General features: G+C 38.4%; 1 protein-coding gene across 1 annotated transcript in view; it reads right to left on the bottom strand.

The window, feature by feature from the left end:
- sema6bb (sema domain, transmembrane domain (TM), and cytoplasmic domain, (semaphorin) 6Bb) overlaps positions 1 to 12,408 on the bottom strand; it is a 116,879-nt gene that overhangs the window by 89,619 nt on the left and 14,852 nt on the right. The window lies entirely within an intron of this gene.

Raw genomic sequence — 12,408 nt, 5'->3', positions numbered from 1 at the left:
GTTTGGTGGTCCATGACCCCCGTCTTTTATCTGTAAAGAGGGGGAAAAAAACAGTTTAAAAAGAAAGCTGACACCTTATCCTCTTCACCCTCTGAAACCGTCCATCTCTCTGATGATGAGGCATGAGCGCAAAGGTGGATCAGCAGTATAAACATGACCTCCAACCTGTTTATGTTATCTAGGCCTAACGAGGAGACCACCAGGCCACTCCAGAGACCACTCAGGACCACCAGGGGGGAAAAGCCATATGAAGGAGCCATTTCAGACGGCAAAAACACACTTTAAAGATGTCTAATAATTTAAATGATGACTCAAGTTCAAAAATACTCGTTTCTTTATGCATTATACTGAAGACCCTCAAATATAATGATGTCCTTGAGTGGGAACCCCTTTCTAAAAAAACAAATTGGCTTTCATTTTGTTACTGTACAACAAAAAACAACAAAATTAAATACAAATCAAGTTAAATTCAAATTCTGACTTTGCATTAAGTGAAAAATAAAATTCTACCCATTAGAGTGATGTTAAATGCATACATTTCAAAATATTTCTATAAGTGTATTTCACAATAAATATGGTTCCAGAGCAGTTTACAATTAATTTTGCTAGTCCTATAAATACAAGTCCTGATAAATACAATTAAAAACACACAAAAACATTGATCCCTCTTGCGCCCCCTGGAGGTTCCTGGATGCTTATTTAAAAAAACGATTTCCTGAAGCTCAAATTAAATGTCTTTTTTTCTTCCGTAATTAGGTTGACTGTTTGACTGATTAAAAAAATGCATATACTAAAAGGTTTCTCAAAACTGAAGATTAAAACATGTCTATGACTTTGTCTTCAGGAATTAGATTTTGATAGCTTTGTCAAAATCAACATGTAAAATTTAAGCATTTAGCCTCATTCACGAAATATTTCACAAACCCATTTATATGTAAATTGCCACACTCCTTTTTAAATGGGACAATTTACATACAAATATTTTTACGATTTACTAATGGTTTTACAAAATTTGTTCTGCTCACGGTTCATGAATAAGGCTCATGGATTGGTTAAAAACCAAATCTCTCATCAGAAATTAAAGTCACGTTTTACCCTAAAATAGCCTGACACGATGCTGAGCCCTCCTGGACTCACATCCCTTCATTAACGGGGGGGGAAAAAGTGTAAAAATCTCCAGGTAGAGCCACAGGAAAGGTGGCGCTTCCTAAAAACCCTACTGCCCATTGTGCTAAGCCACTTAAAGACTCAGTTCTCTTTCCTTATTCAGCGTTCCTGCAGTACTGATAGAGAGAGCAAATAGAAACAGTATAATTCCACCTCACTGTGCCAATATCAACAGAGTATTAATAGAAGAAATCCAGCCAAGTCATGGAGTACTGCAAACCACACACACATAAAGCAAAGCGGTCCAACGCCACAGACCCCTGGGCTTCATGCCCCATCAGAGAAACTCTTTCCAGCTAGCGCATGCATGTGGAACCAAAGCTTTTCTCCCTTCTTATACTGACCTGACCAGAACAGGGGAAAGATGTCACGTGCAAGAGCCATAGAAGGATAAAGAGAAAGATATAAAAGAGACAAACAAGATTTAGAGATATAGAATGATGTCTGCTCTAACAGTGTGGTAAGTCACTGGTAACAAATGGTCTCTGTATTTGCACCTGGTCACATCTGTGTCATATTGGTCGGCTGAGGAACATATTGGGTTTCTGGGAGTGACTCCAGGAGGATAAGAAAGAGAAAAACAATGAGATGAGGAGATAAGGAAGAGGCCGCTGGGAAACCGAGAGAAGGGCTGTGAAAAGCTGATGTTCTCCGTTCTCTCATGCATTAGAATTCATTACCCTGCTCCTTATCGCATTTTACCTCCTCTCTCCTCTAAATTGCTGTCTTTCTCTCTTGTCTTCTCCATATCTCTATCATCTTTTTCTCTCAACCCTGTGAGTAGTGCTACACGATACAGGACCTTAAGTGAGCCCCTCCCATCACAGGACCCAGGACAATACTCCTTCCGGTTTTCCCAGTTTCCCATTTTTATATCTCAGGAATTCTCAGTTATGTCTATGTCTCAGATGTTTCTCCTAAAATGCCTTATAAGTAAAACTAGATTAAATAACTGCTGACATAAAGTAGGAGTATAAAAACAATATTAATAATATTGCAAGATATATCGGGACCATAACTGTTATCTGATGATAAAAAAATTAAATAAAACTCTTTCATCTGTTTCGGGCTCCCTTCATGTTTCTCCCAACATCTTTTTATTATCAATCCTCAGAGGCTGCCCTTGTGTCGGGTTTAAGAACGACATCTGCAATTTGTGTACAATTTACAGCTCTTGGTAAATAACGGCAAACACTTGTGAATAATAATGCCGTTGGCGAGCTGTTTTGCCGACTGTGCCCCGCTGAAGTACAGACGCCATGGGACTTACTGAGTAATCTTCAGTTCAGGAGTGCTTCTCTAAGTCCAGGTGAAATATGGCCTCTTTCCGTGGCCGAGGCGATCAGTGTTGCTCACTTAAGGGAGGGCCTGCTCAGCCATGTCCGTTCAGAGTTGAATCAAACGCTGTTAACCATACCCTTCTCTCAACGGCCGTCTGAAGAACTCTTCAAACGCCCAACTCATTTCAGCCTGGGCATAGGCAGATGCTACTCTCCACTTCCGAGAGTACAAGATCCCACTGGAGGAGAGCCACACAGACCACAAGGCCAGATCTGAAGTGTGTGTGTGATCTGTTTTTAAGTATAGAGATTTCTTGATGCCGCTCTGAATCGAGAACTGATTCTTGTGTGGTTGGACAGGCTGAGTTCTTATGCCGTACACTTGTGTGGCTTCTTGAAGAAACACAGGACATCACAGACATACACACACACACTTAAATTAATCTCCAATATGAAAAAGTCTATTTTGTATTTTTGGTCTTATCTAATGATAAAAACAATAGACAGAAAAAATGGTGCGAAAAAGGAGAACAGGATCACCAAAAATCAACTCACAGTTCCCGAATGAACACCACTGCTCTTTGTCACGGCTCTGACAAAAATGAAGCTATTTAAAAACTATGACTCAAAGATATCGCTATGAAACTATTCTCACTGAGGCCACACCATGACCTTTGAGTTTGGTACAAGTTTATTCGAATTCCAGTGGTCTCGTGGTGTCCAAGTCTGGTGCTATTCCACAACTGCAGATTAAAATTCACCAATACACACGCACAAAGAAACCATTCTGCATTTTATTCACACACAAAAATCTCTTTTTCTCACTCTTGAATAAAAGATTTTGGCACTGTTTTACTGTGTCTATTCCCACTAATTGAAGCGTGTGTGAACACTAATTAAAGCTCAGGGGGAGAGAAATCTCTTGATGCATGCTGGGAAAGTGTGTGAGGAAAACAATGGCAACAATGCAGTGATGGAAAGAGGCCCACAGCCTAGATACATTATCAATGGGAGTTCAATCAAACCGATCACACGCATACGAAACCACACATGACTCTAATACCATTTAGAGGACTTATCTTCCTCTCACACTTAAGCTCTAATGTCTATATTTGCATATGCAGTTCTTGAAAGAAGTGAATTTGGTTTGCTCCTTGCTGCTTGTGTGTTTGTGCATACTAATCAATCTCATGTTTATTAAAAGCACAAGTACAGAAAAGAGTTTTAATGACTTTAGCCAGTTTCTTAGCAAGTCCCCAGAAAAGTGTCAAACAAATCGCACATTCACACAAGCAAATATGCTGCCACTCCTTTTCTGAAGACTTAATTCTATTGACAACCATATTCTAAAACCAAATTCACTAACTAATAGTGATAATAAAATGTATTCGCATTAAATTCAAACAGTTAGTTATAGAACTGAACTGAGAAACTGAAAAAAGGTGTTGACTGTTTTGTGCATTGCTAGAAAAAATTTATAATACACAGAAAATAAGGTATGTGGCAGGGGTTTCCTCTTACGTTGTTTGAGTCCATACTGTTTAAAAGCAGCCACTTAAAGAACACAAAACATCTGTTTAGTAGACCTTATTAACATGTCAAAAATAAAATATTATAGCCAAACCAATACGTTAAACAGTTGGCATCAATGTTTCTCGTTCACAGTCACAAGATTATCACAATTTCAAACACAATTTTGGAAGTGACTTTTGTATTTAATATAAAAAAAGAATGCTAATAAAGGTAATTTCCTTATTTAAATGCGACTGTCATTCCTTAATCTATGCAGCGTGTACACGGCCAGAAGGAATGTTATTGCGGTTAAGAGCTACACATGATTTTGAACTGAAATTACAGCAGGACTGCGAGCATCAGACATTACTTTTGAGTGGTAATGTCCACATCTTAATAAACTGAGGCTTTAATGAACTGCGAAGGCCACTAACTGTCCCTTTAAGGATTAATAAAGCAACAATCTGTATAAATAATGTTGAATACAGTACAAACACGGAGTCTGTGGTGGAGACAACAGTACTGGGCTGCCGTTTAACTTCCTCTTGACAGCCAGAGTCACTGTGCACCAGGGAAAGCTGTGTTAATGGTCAGTGTTAACTGATCTGAAAGCATCAGATGGAACCAATGTTCAATATTCAGCCTAATAGACTATTAGTCAGGGTAGCGCCATGTTTAATTTTTGACAGGAATGAAAACAAGGCTGTGAGGGACAGAAGTACATTGTGTTCAGTGGGTTTTACTGGGGTTTTTTTAACCACATGCTAGTTGTTCAGCAGACGAAACCTTCCAAAGATTGTTCAGTAGACTCAATTTGCCTAAAACAATTGGAGGGATCATGGCTTAGTTACAGTTGGCCAACTATATATAGATGATACTTTTGCATTCTTTATTCAACTTCAAGAGAAATTTCACTTACCAAGCTCTCACTTATTTAGAGCCTTTACAATATGGAATTTATTCATAAGCAGTTTCCTAATTTCCCCTGGATTCCGCCCTGGAATATTCTTGAGGACATATTAGGACATCACAAATCCATAAAAGGGGCGATCTCTGAGATCTATACTGTAATTAATACAAAACAATTCCCCTCAATGGCTCCGTTGAGGATACTTTGGGTGGAGCTAAACCTGGTGCTTGAGGAAAATGTTTGGGACTCAATGCTGAATACATTCATCATCAGTTAATGCGAGGCACGCTCTCATTAAATTCAAAGTAGTGCATATAACTCACTGGTCCAGAAATAAACTTCCTGATTTGACCCAACCTGCCTTCGTTGCGCAACTGAACCAGCAACATTACTGCACTCTTTTTGGTTGTGTCCCAAATTGTCTGACTTCTTGGGGAGAGTGTGTCTCTCTCCATCCTGTAGATTTTGTCATTGTTAATATTTGAATGTCACTTGATGACTCCTTGGAAAACAGTTTTGAAAGTTTAAGAATTACAGATATTTTAAGTCCTAGTTCTAGTCCTAGAAAGTTTAAGTCCTATTACAGATAGGACTTTGTACCGTGCATGCCATTGTAGAGATTAAGTATATCCTTCACAGCCTCGTTTTCATTCATTTAATATTCAATATGGCATTACCCATATTGATCAACCAATAATCTGAAAATTAACATCACAGCATGATAGAAAGCAAACGACCAAAAAATAAATACATTTATGACATAAACCCTAGAACTCGGAACCAACCCGGAAGCTCAGGATCATCAAATAGTGCAATTTGCATTCAACACAGATTTTGTTGTTTAGTGGAGGTTTTTTTTAATCATTTATTTAGTGAGATAGATGCTAAAACAATGCAGAGAGAGTGACAAAATAGTATTACTTCTTAGTAAATTATCCCCTTAGACTCAGCATTTCACATTACTCAGTTTACTTTATTATAGTTTACTAATCCACGAGGGTTACGCAGTTCAAACTGGTAAAAAAGGAAGTCCAGCTATGACTAAAACAGAGTTCATTTCTAATATATACAGTTTAGACACTTAAAATAATCCCACATTTAGTATAATCAGAGCTATTTACTGCGATCATAAGAGGCTTCACACACAAAAAAGACTTTAGACTTCAAAGCTGCAATATTGTTTTAACACCAACAGCGTAATTGTGCCTGGGCTAAAGCACATTTCTCTCTGTAGACAGATCAGCAAATAGCCTGAAACTCAGTCAGAGATCTTGTCTCTGGTGGGGGGAAGAGAAAAAAAAAAAAAAAAAAAAAACAGGGAGAGAGAGGGGGGAGCTTCTTTCTATTCTGTTTATCATTCATCTAATTTTGTGGTTAATTAAGTAACGAGTGTCTCTGGGGCTTCCTCGGTTCCGGAGTCTGAGCTAAAAAATCTATCAAACCCATCCAAGTGTCTGCGCTCTTGTTTCACTCCACACAAATGAACCTTCTTATTGCAATAAATATGCACACACGCCATGTCATTCGGTTACACAGTGTCACACCCCCACGCTTTGTCTCACATTTTCAAACACTCCTTCCAACGGTTGATTGGAAATGATGATGATTCTCAGTAATGATCTGACTAAGAGCCATCGGCTTCTTTTCCTCCCACTCAGGAACAACGGCTTCCAGGATGTGTGTGCTTGTGTAAGTGCGTATCCCCCTTAGTCCCAGACTCGAACTCTCTTCCAACCTCACTTTCCCTCACCCTTCATCATAACCCTCACCAGAGGCTTATTCATTTCATCTCCGTCTACATTTCCTGGCCAATAGCACACTATGTCCTTCCAAAACAGACCTCTGAATGTTGTAGCGGAAACTATGCAGCTCCTGCAGGAGACTTCAACAACTCTCACACAATCTCTCTCGCCCTATAAGTTAGAAGAAAACTATTAATTTGAAAACACTGTAACCTGCACTAACCTGGAATGAAATAATTAGTGCAAAGCAAATGAAAAACTAAAACAAAACTGAAAAATAAAGTAGTCAGAGCTTTCATCGCATTGAGGAATAGTATGACTTGAGAGTATGTGTGGGTGAAGACATCCCACAGGCGATATGGCTTGAGATTGCCTGTGATACGGAGAACAAAAACGGACACAAATGAAATCGTAACGACTGGCCGGAAATTGCAGATCACTCTTCATTCTGATGTGAGCAACTTTCATGCAATGATTTGGTCATCCGTAGGATTCACATTTTAGACCATGTCATATGTCAGTGCACAGGCAGAAAAAAACTTTTTTGAAAACCACATTTCTCTCTCTTGCCTTTGTATTGAATAATAAAAAAAAGCCATTAAAAAATATTACTAATAAAATATGATATGCAATCTTGTTTTAGTGTGGGTTTTATCCCAAAATCTACGATTACAACAGTTTACAGATAACAGCAACTGCTTGCTTTAGTTCAAAACACATAAATGTGAACAAGGAAATGTAATTTGAATAGGTGTTTTTCACTTATCAGTTTATACTCATACAGAAAACATATACCCTCACAAAAACAGGATTGCATACGGTATTTTTGATTTATAAACAAGGGGCTTTGGTCCTGCAAAAATAAATTGCCTTAAATTCACCCAAAAATTACAACTTTTTCCATAAAATGAAAATCAGTGAGTCACTGGCTTTGGACCTTATTGACTTCCACTGTAAGGGAACAGTTCTTCAAAATCATCTTTTGTGTCCCATAGAAGAAAGAGGCTTGGAACGACATGAGGGTGTGTAAATGATGACAGAATAAAATCCCTTTAAGCCGCATAAGAGAGTAATCTGAAAACAGCATTAAATAAAACTGCAAATGCAAAACCTTGCTCTGTAGGCCTGAAGTAGAACTGCAATGAGTTGCGCTTTCCTATGCAAGACTCAAGGTCTAATAGAGGCACTCAACACAACTGAAAAACCTTGACGAAGAGGACACACACACACACACACACATCAAGGGACTTAAATGGCCTCCTGGCCTTGTCCTCCATCCACAGAAGACAGCTCCAGAGTTCTCCAACCAGTGTCTTTCTAAATCAGTACACGCAGCACTTTTAGACATCCTACCCGGGGTCCTCTCTGGGCACCCCGGATGGCTGCGCTGATGCAATGTACTTAATTGGCGGTAATCAGGTCACTGGTTAGATGCAGAGCTACTCTGGGACTTTTCTAGAAGCTAGACCGCTGTTAACCTGGGCATCAGCCCCATGTGCCCTGCCTCCTAAGAGCGCCTAAAATCAGGCTCCCATACAGTTACAGAGCCTAACTGTATCATGTACTGACAGCATAATGTCATCCTGGGCTGTTTCAGCAGGACAATCTGGCTATATTAAGCCGGTTCGGTAATGGCCAGCGGATAATGTTGTCCTCTATATAAAGCAGTGTCATTACTGTCAAAATACTCTTTTAAAAACACGTGATTGGCCCAATTGGGCCCAGAGCGATTTTCTTTATGCTATTATAGGCACACACAAAAAAAGGACGATGCTTCTTGAAATAACGTGGCTATTTGTGTGTGTTCCGGTTGAAATGAAATACACAACCCAATTTCCTGCAGCCAGCGCATGGCATATGTCTCTTTTCCTCCTGCGTTCTTATGATCACTTTTCATATCTGCATTTTTGAGCACGGCTGCTGCTCTGTGCAGTAATTATCATAAAACTGTTTACCTAAAACGGCATGTTTATGTTTTTGCATTCGCTACATCTCCAAGCCTCTTTAAAGTCGCATATTGAGCAGAGAGAAAGCAGCTGGGTTATTATTCAAACCGTTTGTCGGGAGTCTTCGTGTCCTCACCGTCATCTGATATTAAGGCCGCTACACCTGCTGCTTTTGGATGTATAATACAAGACAGCCATTATTAACTTTCCGAAGTGCAGCACATCAGCATGACTCCACTAGCAAATGCCGCTTAATTGTTGGGATCAATCTCCATTTTTAGTGCCACCAGATCTCATTTCTTAAACATACTTAAACACTTTAGCACGTAGATGTGCTGGAAGTGTTTTCATGACCTAGTTTAAGACAACGGCAATAATATAGTTATCAAGTTAACAGCAGACGCAGAAGGTATCAAACTCTTATTGGTCACTGAAAGCATAATCAAAATAGCCAAATGATTCAATAAATGAGCACAAAAGGAGCAATGGATGTGTAGCCTTTTTTGCAAGAAGGCTGGTTCAATTTCTTTGAAAATCTGTAGCTTTTCATGCAGATTCTGTGTGGGCCTGGTTACCAGACATGGCTAATATCAGACACGGTTATCGAACACGGCTAGTATCAGATAGAGCGTGACTAAGGAAATTACAGTCCTGTTCCAGTCTCTGATTGCTAGTGTCAAGATTTAGCCGCTGTTCATGGTCCTAATCACTATCATTAATGAGCATGGTAATGCTATGCAGAGAAATGGCTTCAGGTCAGCTCAGCTGGAGCCCAAGGGATCCCTGGAGAGCTGGGTCCTCATCAAGAAACAAGGTCTTTTTTTCTGCGAAGCCTAAGAAACATGAAGAAAGAGGAGAAACATACTCTAGTCTACACAAGTGTGCAAAAGCTTAGACAATGCATTTTGTCCATTCTTCAATAACAAACCAACTTCCAACTGTTGCACAGGTGTGACAGCAGTTAACAGCAGCCTATAAAAAATTGTGCCTTTTTTTTTTTCTTTTAGACTGATGTTTGATCGGGGATCCTTGCTTATTTCATTACATTTTAAGTGCTGTAGCATACACTATCATTGAAAAGTTTGGGGTCAGTAAGATTTTTTTTTTAAATAGAAAAATTAATACTTTTAGTCAGCAAGGATGCATTAAATTATTTAAAAGTGAGAGTAAAGACTTTGATACACTGATAAAAAAAAGAACTGTTCTTTTGAACTTTCTATTCATCAAAGAATCCTGAATTTTTAGTTCCGTTTCGGTTTCCACAAAAATATTAAGCAGCAAAATGTTTTCAAAAATGATAATGACCAAAAAAAAGTTTCTTGAACATCAAATCAGCATATTAGAATGATTTCTGAAGGATCACGTGACACTGAAGACTGGCGTAATGATGCTGAAAATTCAGTTTGCCATCACAGGAATAAATTATATTTTAAAATATATTAAAATACAAACAGTTATTTTAATTTATGGTTTTTATTTTATTTTTTAAATGCAGCCTTGGTGAGCATTCTTTCAAAAACAATCTGACCCACTCCAAACTTTTAAATGGTATTGTATTTGTTTTGCATTATCAAATATATTCTGACACATTTCATAGCTAGAAGCATTAAGAATTCCCACACATGCATAGAATAGCCTATGCTTAATTTTACTTTGGCAAACTGTAATTAATGGTGACACTTCAGTTTTGCTCAGCCAAGATGGCAAAAGGCAAAAAGACAGTTTTTATAAACTTGCACCATTTAAGAGAGAGAGGAAAAACGAAAGTGTGTGATTAAGGAGATAGGTGACTCTCTCAGGATTTGGCTTGAAAAGAATTAATCAGGAAAGTTTAGCAGGGGAACAGACCTGAATACACAAAAGACTCACATCTCCATTGATTCACATGTCTACACAGCCAGTCTGAGATACAAGACCCCGCCCAGTAATCACAGCAATATTTCAAGTCTAAGCATGGTTAGGTCTACTAATAAAACATCCTTCTCTTCTTGCAGGCGCCATCACTGCTGTCCACTTTATTCTGCAAAAGCACTCTAGATTCAAACGATATCACCACCCTACTCAGTCGTACTTACTGCAAGTTGTCTAAGTGGGTCAAGGGGGTCTCCGCAGGGATCTCATAAGCCACACGGGCTGTCAAGAAGCAGCTAGGTACCGCTGATAAGACTCTCGCAGCGACAGGCGAGAACCCTACTGCTTCATTACTGAGCCAGACATCCAGGCCAGGATAAACACTGAGCTCCAGTGCCCAGAATTACACCAAAGCAAGTTCTGCATCCATCATTCCACCGTGGGCACTAGGACTGCACAATTAATCGAGAAAAAAAATCACGTTCATTGTGCATACAAATGCAATGGCAATTCAGAGGTGTAAACTGGACTTTTAGCCACCATCAGTAGACTGTTTTTGTGTTTAACTTTTGTTCTAAACTCCAGGTGAAACTGTATAAACCTGCAGTGACTGCTTCGGCGAGTATAATGGGATTGTTCTGATATCGTCACGTTGCTCACTTTCTGTGTATAATTTATTCAAAATGTGAACAACAGTTTTGTTTTTCCTTGTGCTAAGTGGGCCAACATGAAGTCGGCCATTTAAGCACATTCAATTTTCAATTCTTGATTTACTGATGTACTGAGGAACACAGTGCTCAGCATGTTTTTGATACATAGTCTACTTATAGAATATGGCATGCAGTTGCCCTACATTAATTTTTTTTTTAATTGGTAGTCGAAAATAAAAATGTACACAAAATTGCTGTAAAAATGATAATTTAAAAAAACCATAGAAATGCTATAGTAAAAACCAGTTTAACACTTAATTGTTTAACACTATATACAGTATATAATAAATTCCCTTATGGTATGGTAAAAACTGCAATACGTCTAATGGACATTTCATGTAATTTTACAGTAAAATGCTGTTAAATGTACCGCTTCTTGGAAGTGAAAAACTTCCAAATACTTTACAAATATTTACATTTAATTTACAGTAACAAATGTAATAATCTACAGCGAAATATAATCTACACATCACATTTGAAAGTTTAAAAAAAAAAAAAAAAAAAAAACTGACAGTGTTTAATACTTGTGTCATTGACACCACACACTTTTAATATATAATATATTATTATACGGCTCTGCGCAATACTTGATTCTGATTGGTCGATCGCGTCATTCAGTGGTAAGTTATTCCCTAATAACAACCATTAATAACAGATAACACGGGCTCATCCAGGTCAATCACTGAAGTCGGCGCTTTAAGCTTGCTAGGAACAGTTTTTCTTTGTGGAAGTTTTTTGTTTGGTGAGCTAATAAAATATTTAAACTCAGTCAAATCAATATTTTGTGCATAGTTATTTATGTCCTCCGGTATCGCGGACTCACTCTCTTGTTTTATACAAACGCAGCTGCTGCCATTTTGATACAATTGTTTTGTACACTGTAATGGATTATAAGATAACAAACAGGTACGATTTTAAACAGTTTCATCTCAGATCAATATCTCTTATCCTCATAATTGGTGAATAATACCATGTAATAAGTGGTATGGCTGTACCGTATCCCTTAAATGTCCAGCTAATTTGAACTTGCCGCTTGTTAGCAACTACTCTCTCCGCGGTAGCTTTGTGTTTAAAGGGCTAAGGACGCTTCGCGTCGGGGTCCTGATCACCCTGTCGGGGTTTATTGTGCGATAAAAACCAGCTGGATGTACATTAATATAATATACATTAATATAATATAATATATTACAATAAAGGTATAGTGGAGGATTTTCTTTTTCCGGGTGGATCATCAAGACTATTGGTCCTCCTAGTTGTCAATCATTCTGGTGATATGTTTACGTAATGCCG

Source organism: Rutilus rutilus (assembly GCF_951802725.1).
Source record: "Rutilus rutilus genome assembly, chromosome: 19".
In the NCBI taxonomy this organism is placed as follows: domain Eukaryota; kingdom Metazoa; phylum Chordata; class Actinopteri; order Cypriniformes; family Leuciscidae; genus Rutilus; species Rutilus rutilus.
The sequence above is the reverse complement of the archived record's forward strand: the minus strand, read 5'-3'. Positions and strand labels throughout refer to the sequence as shown.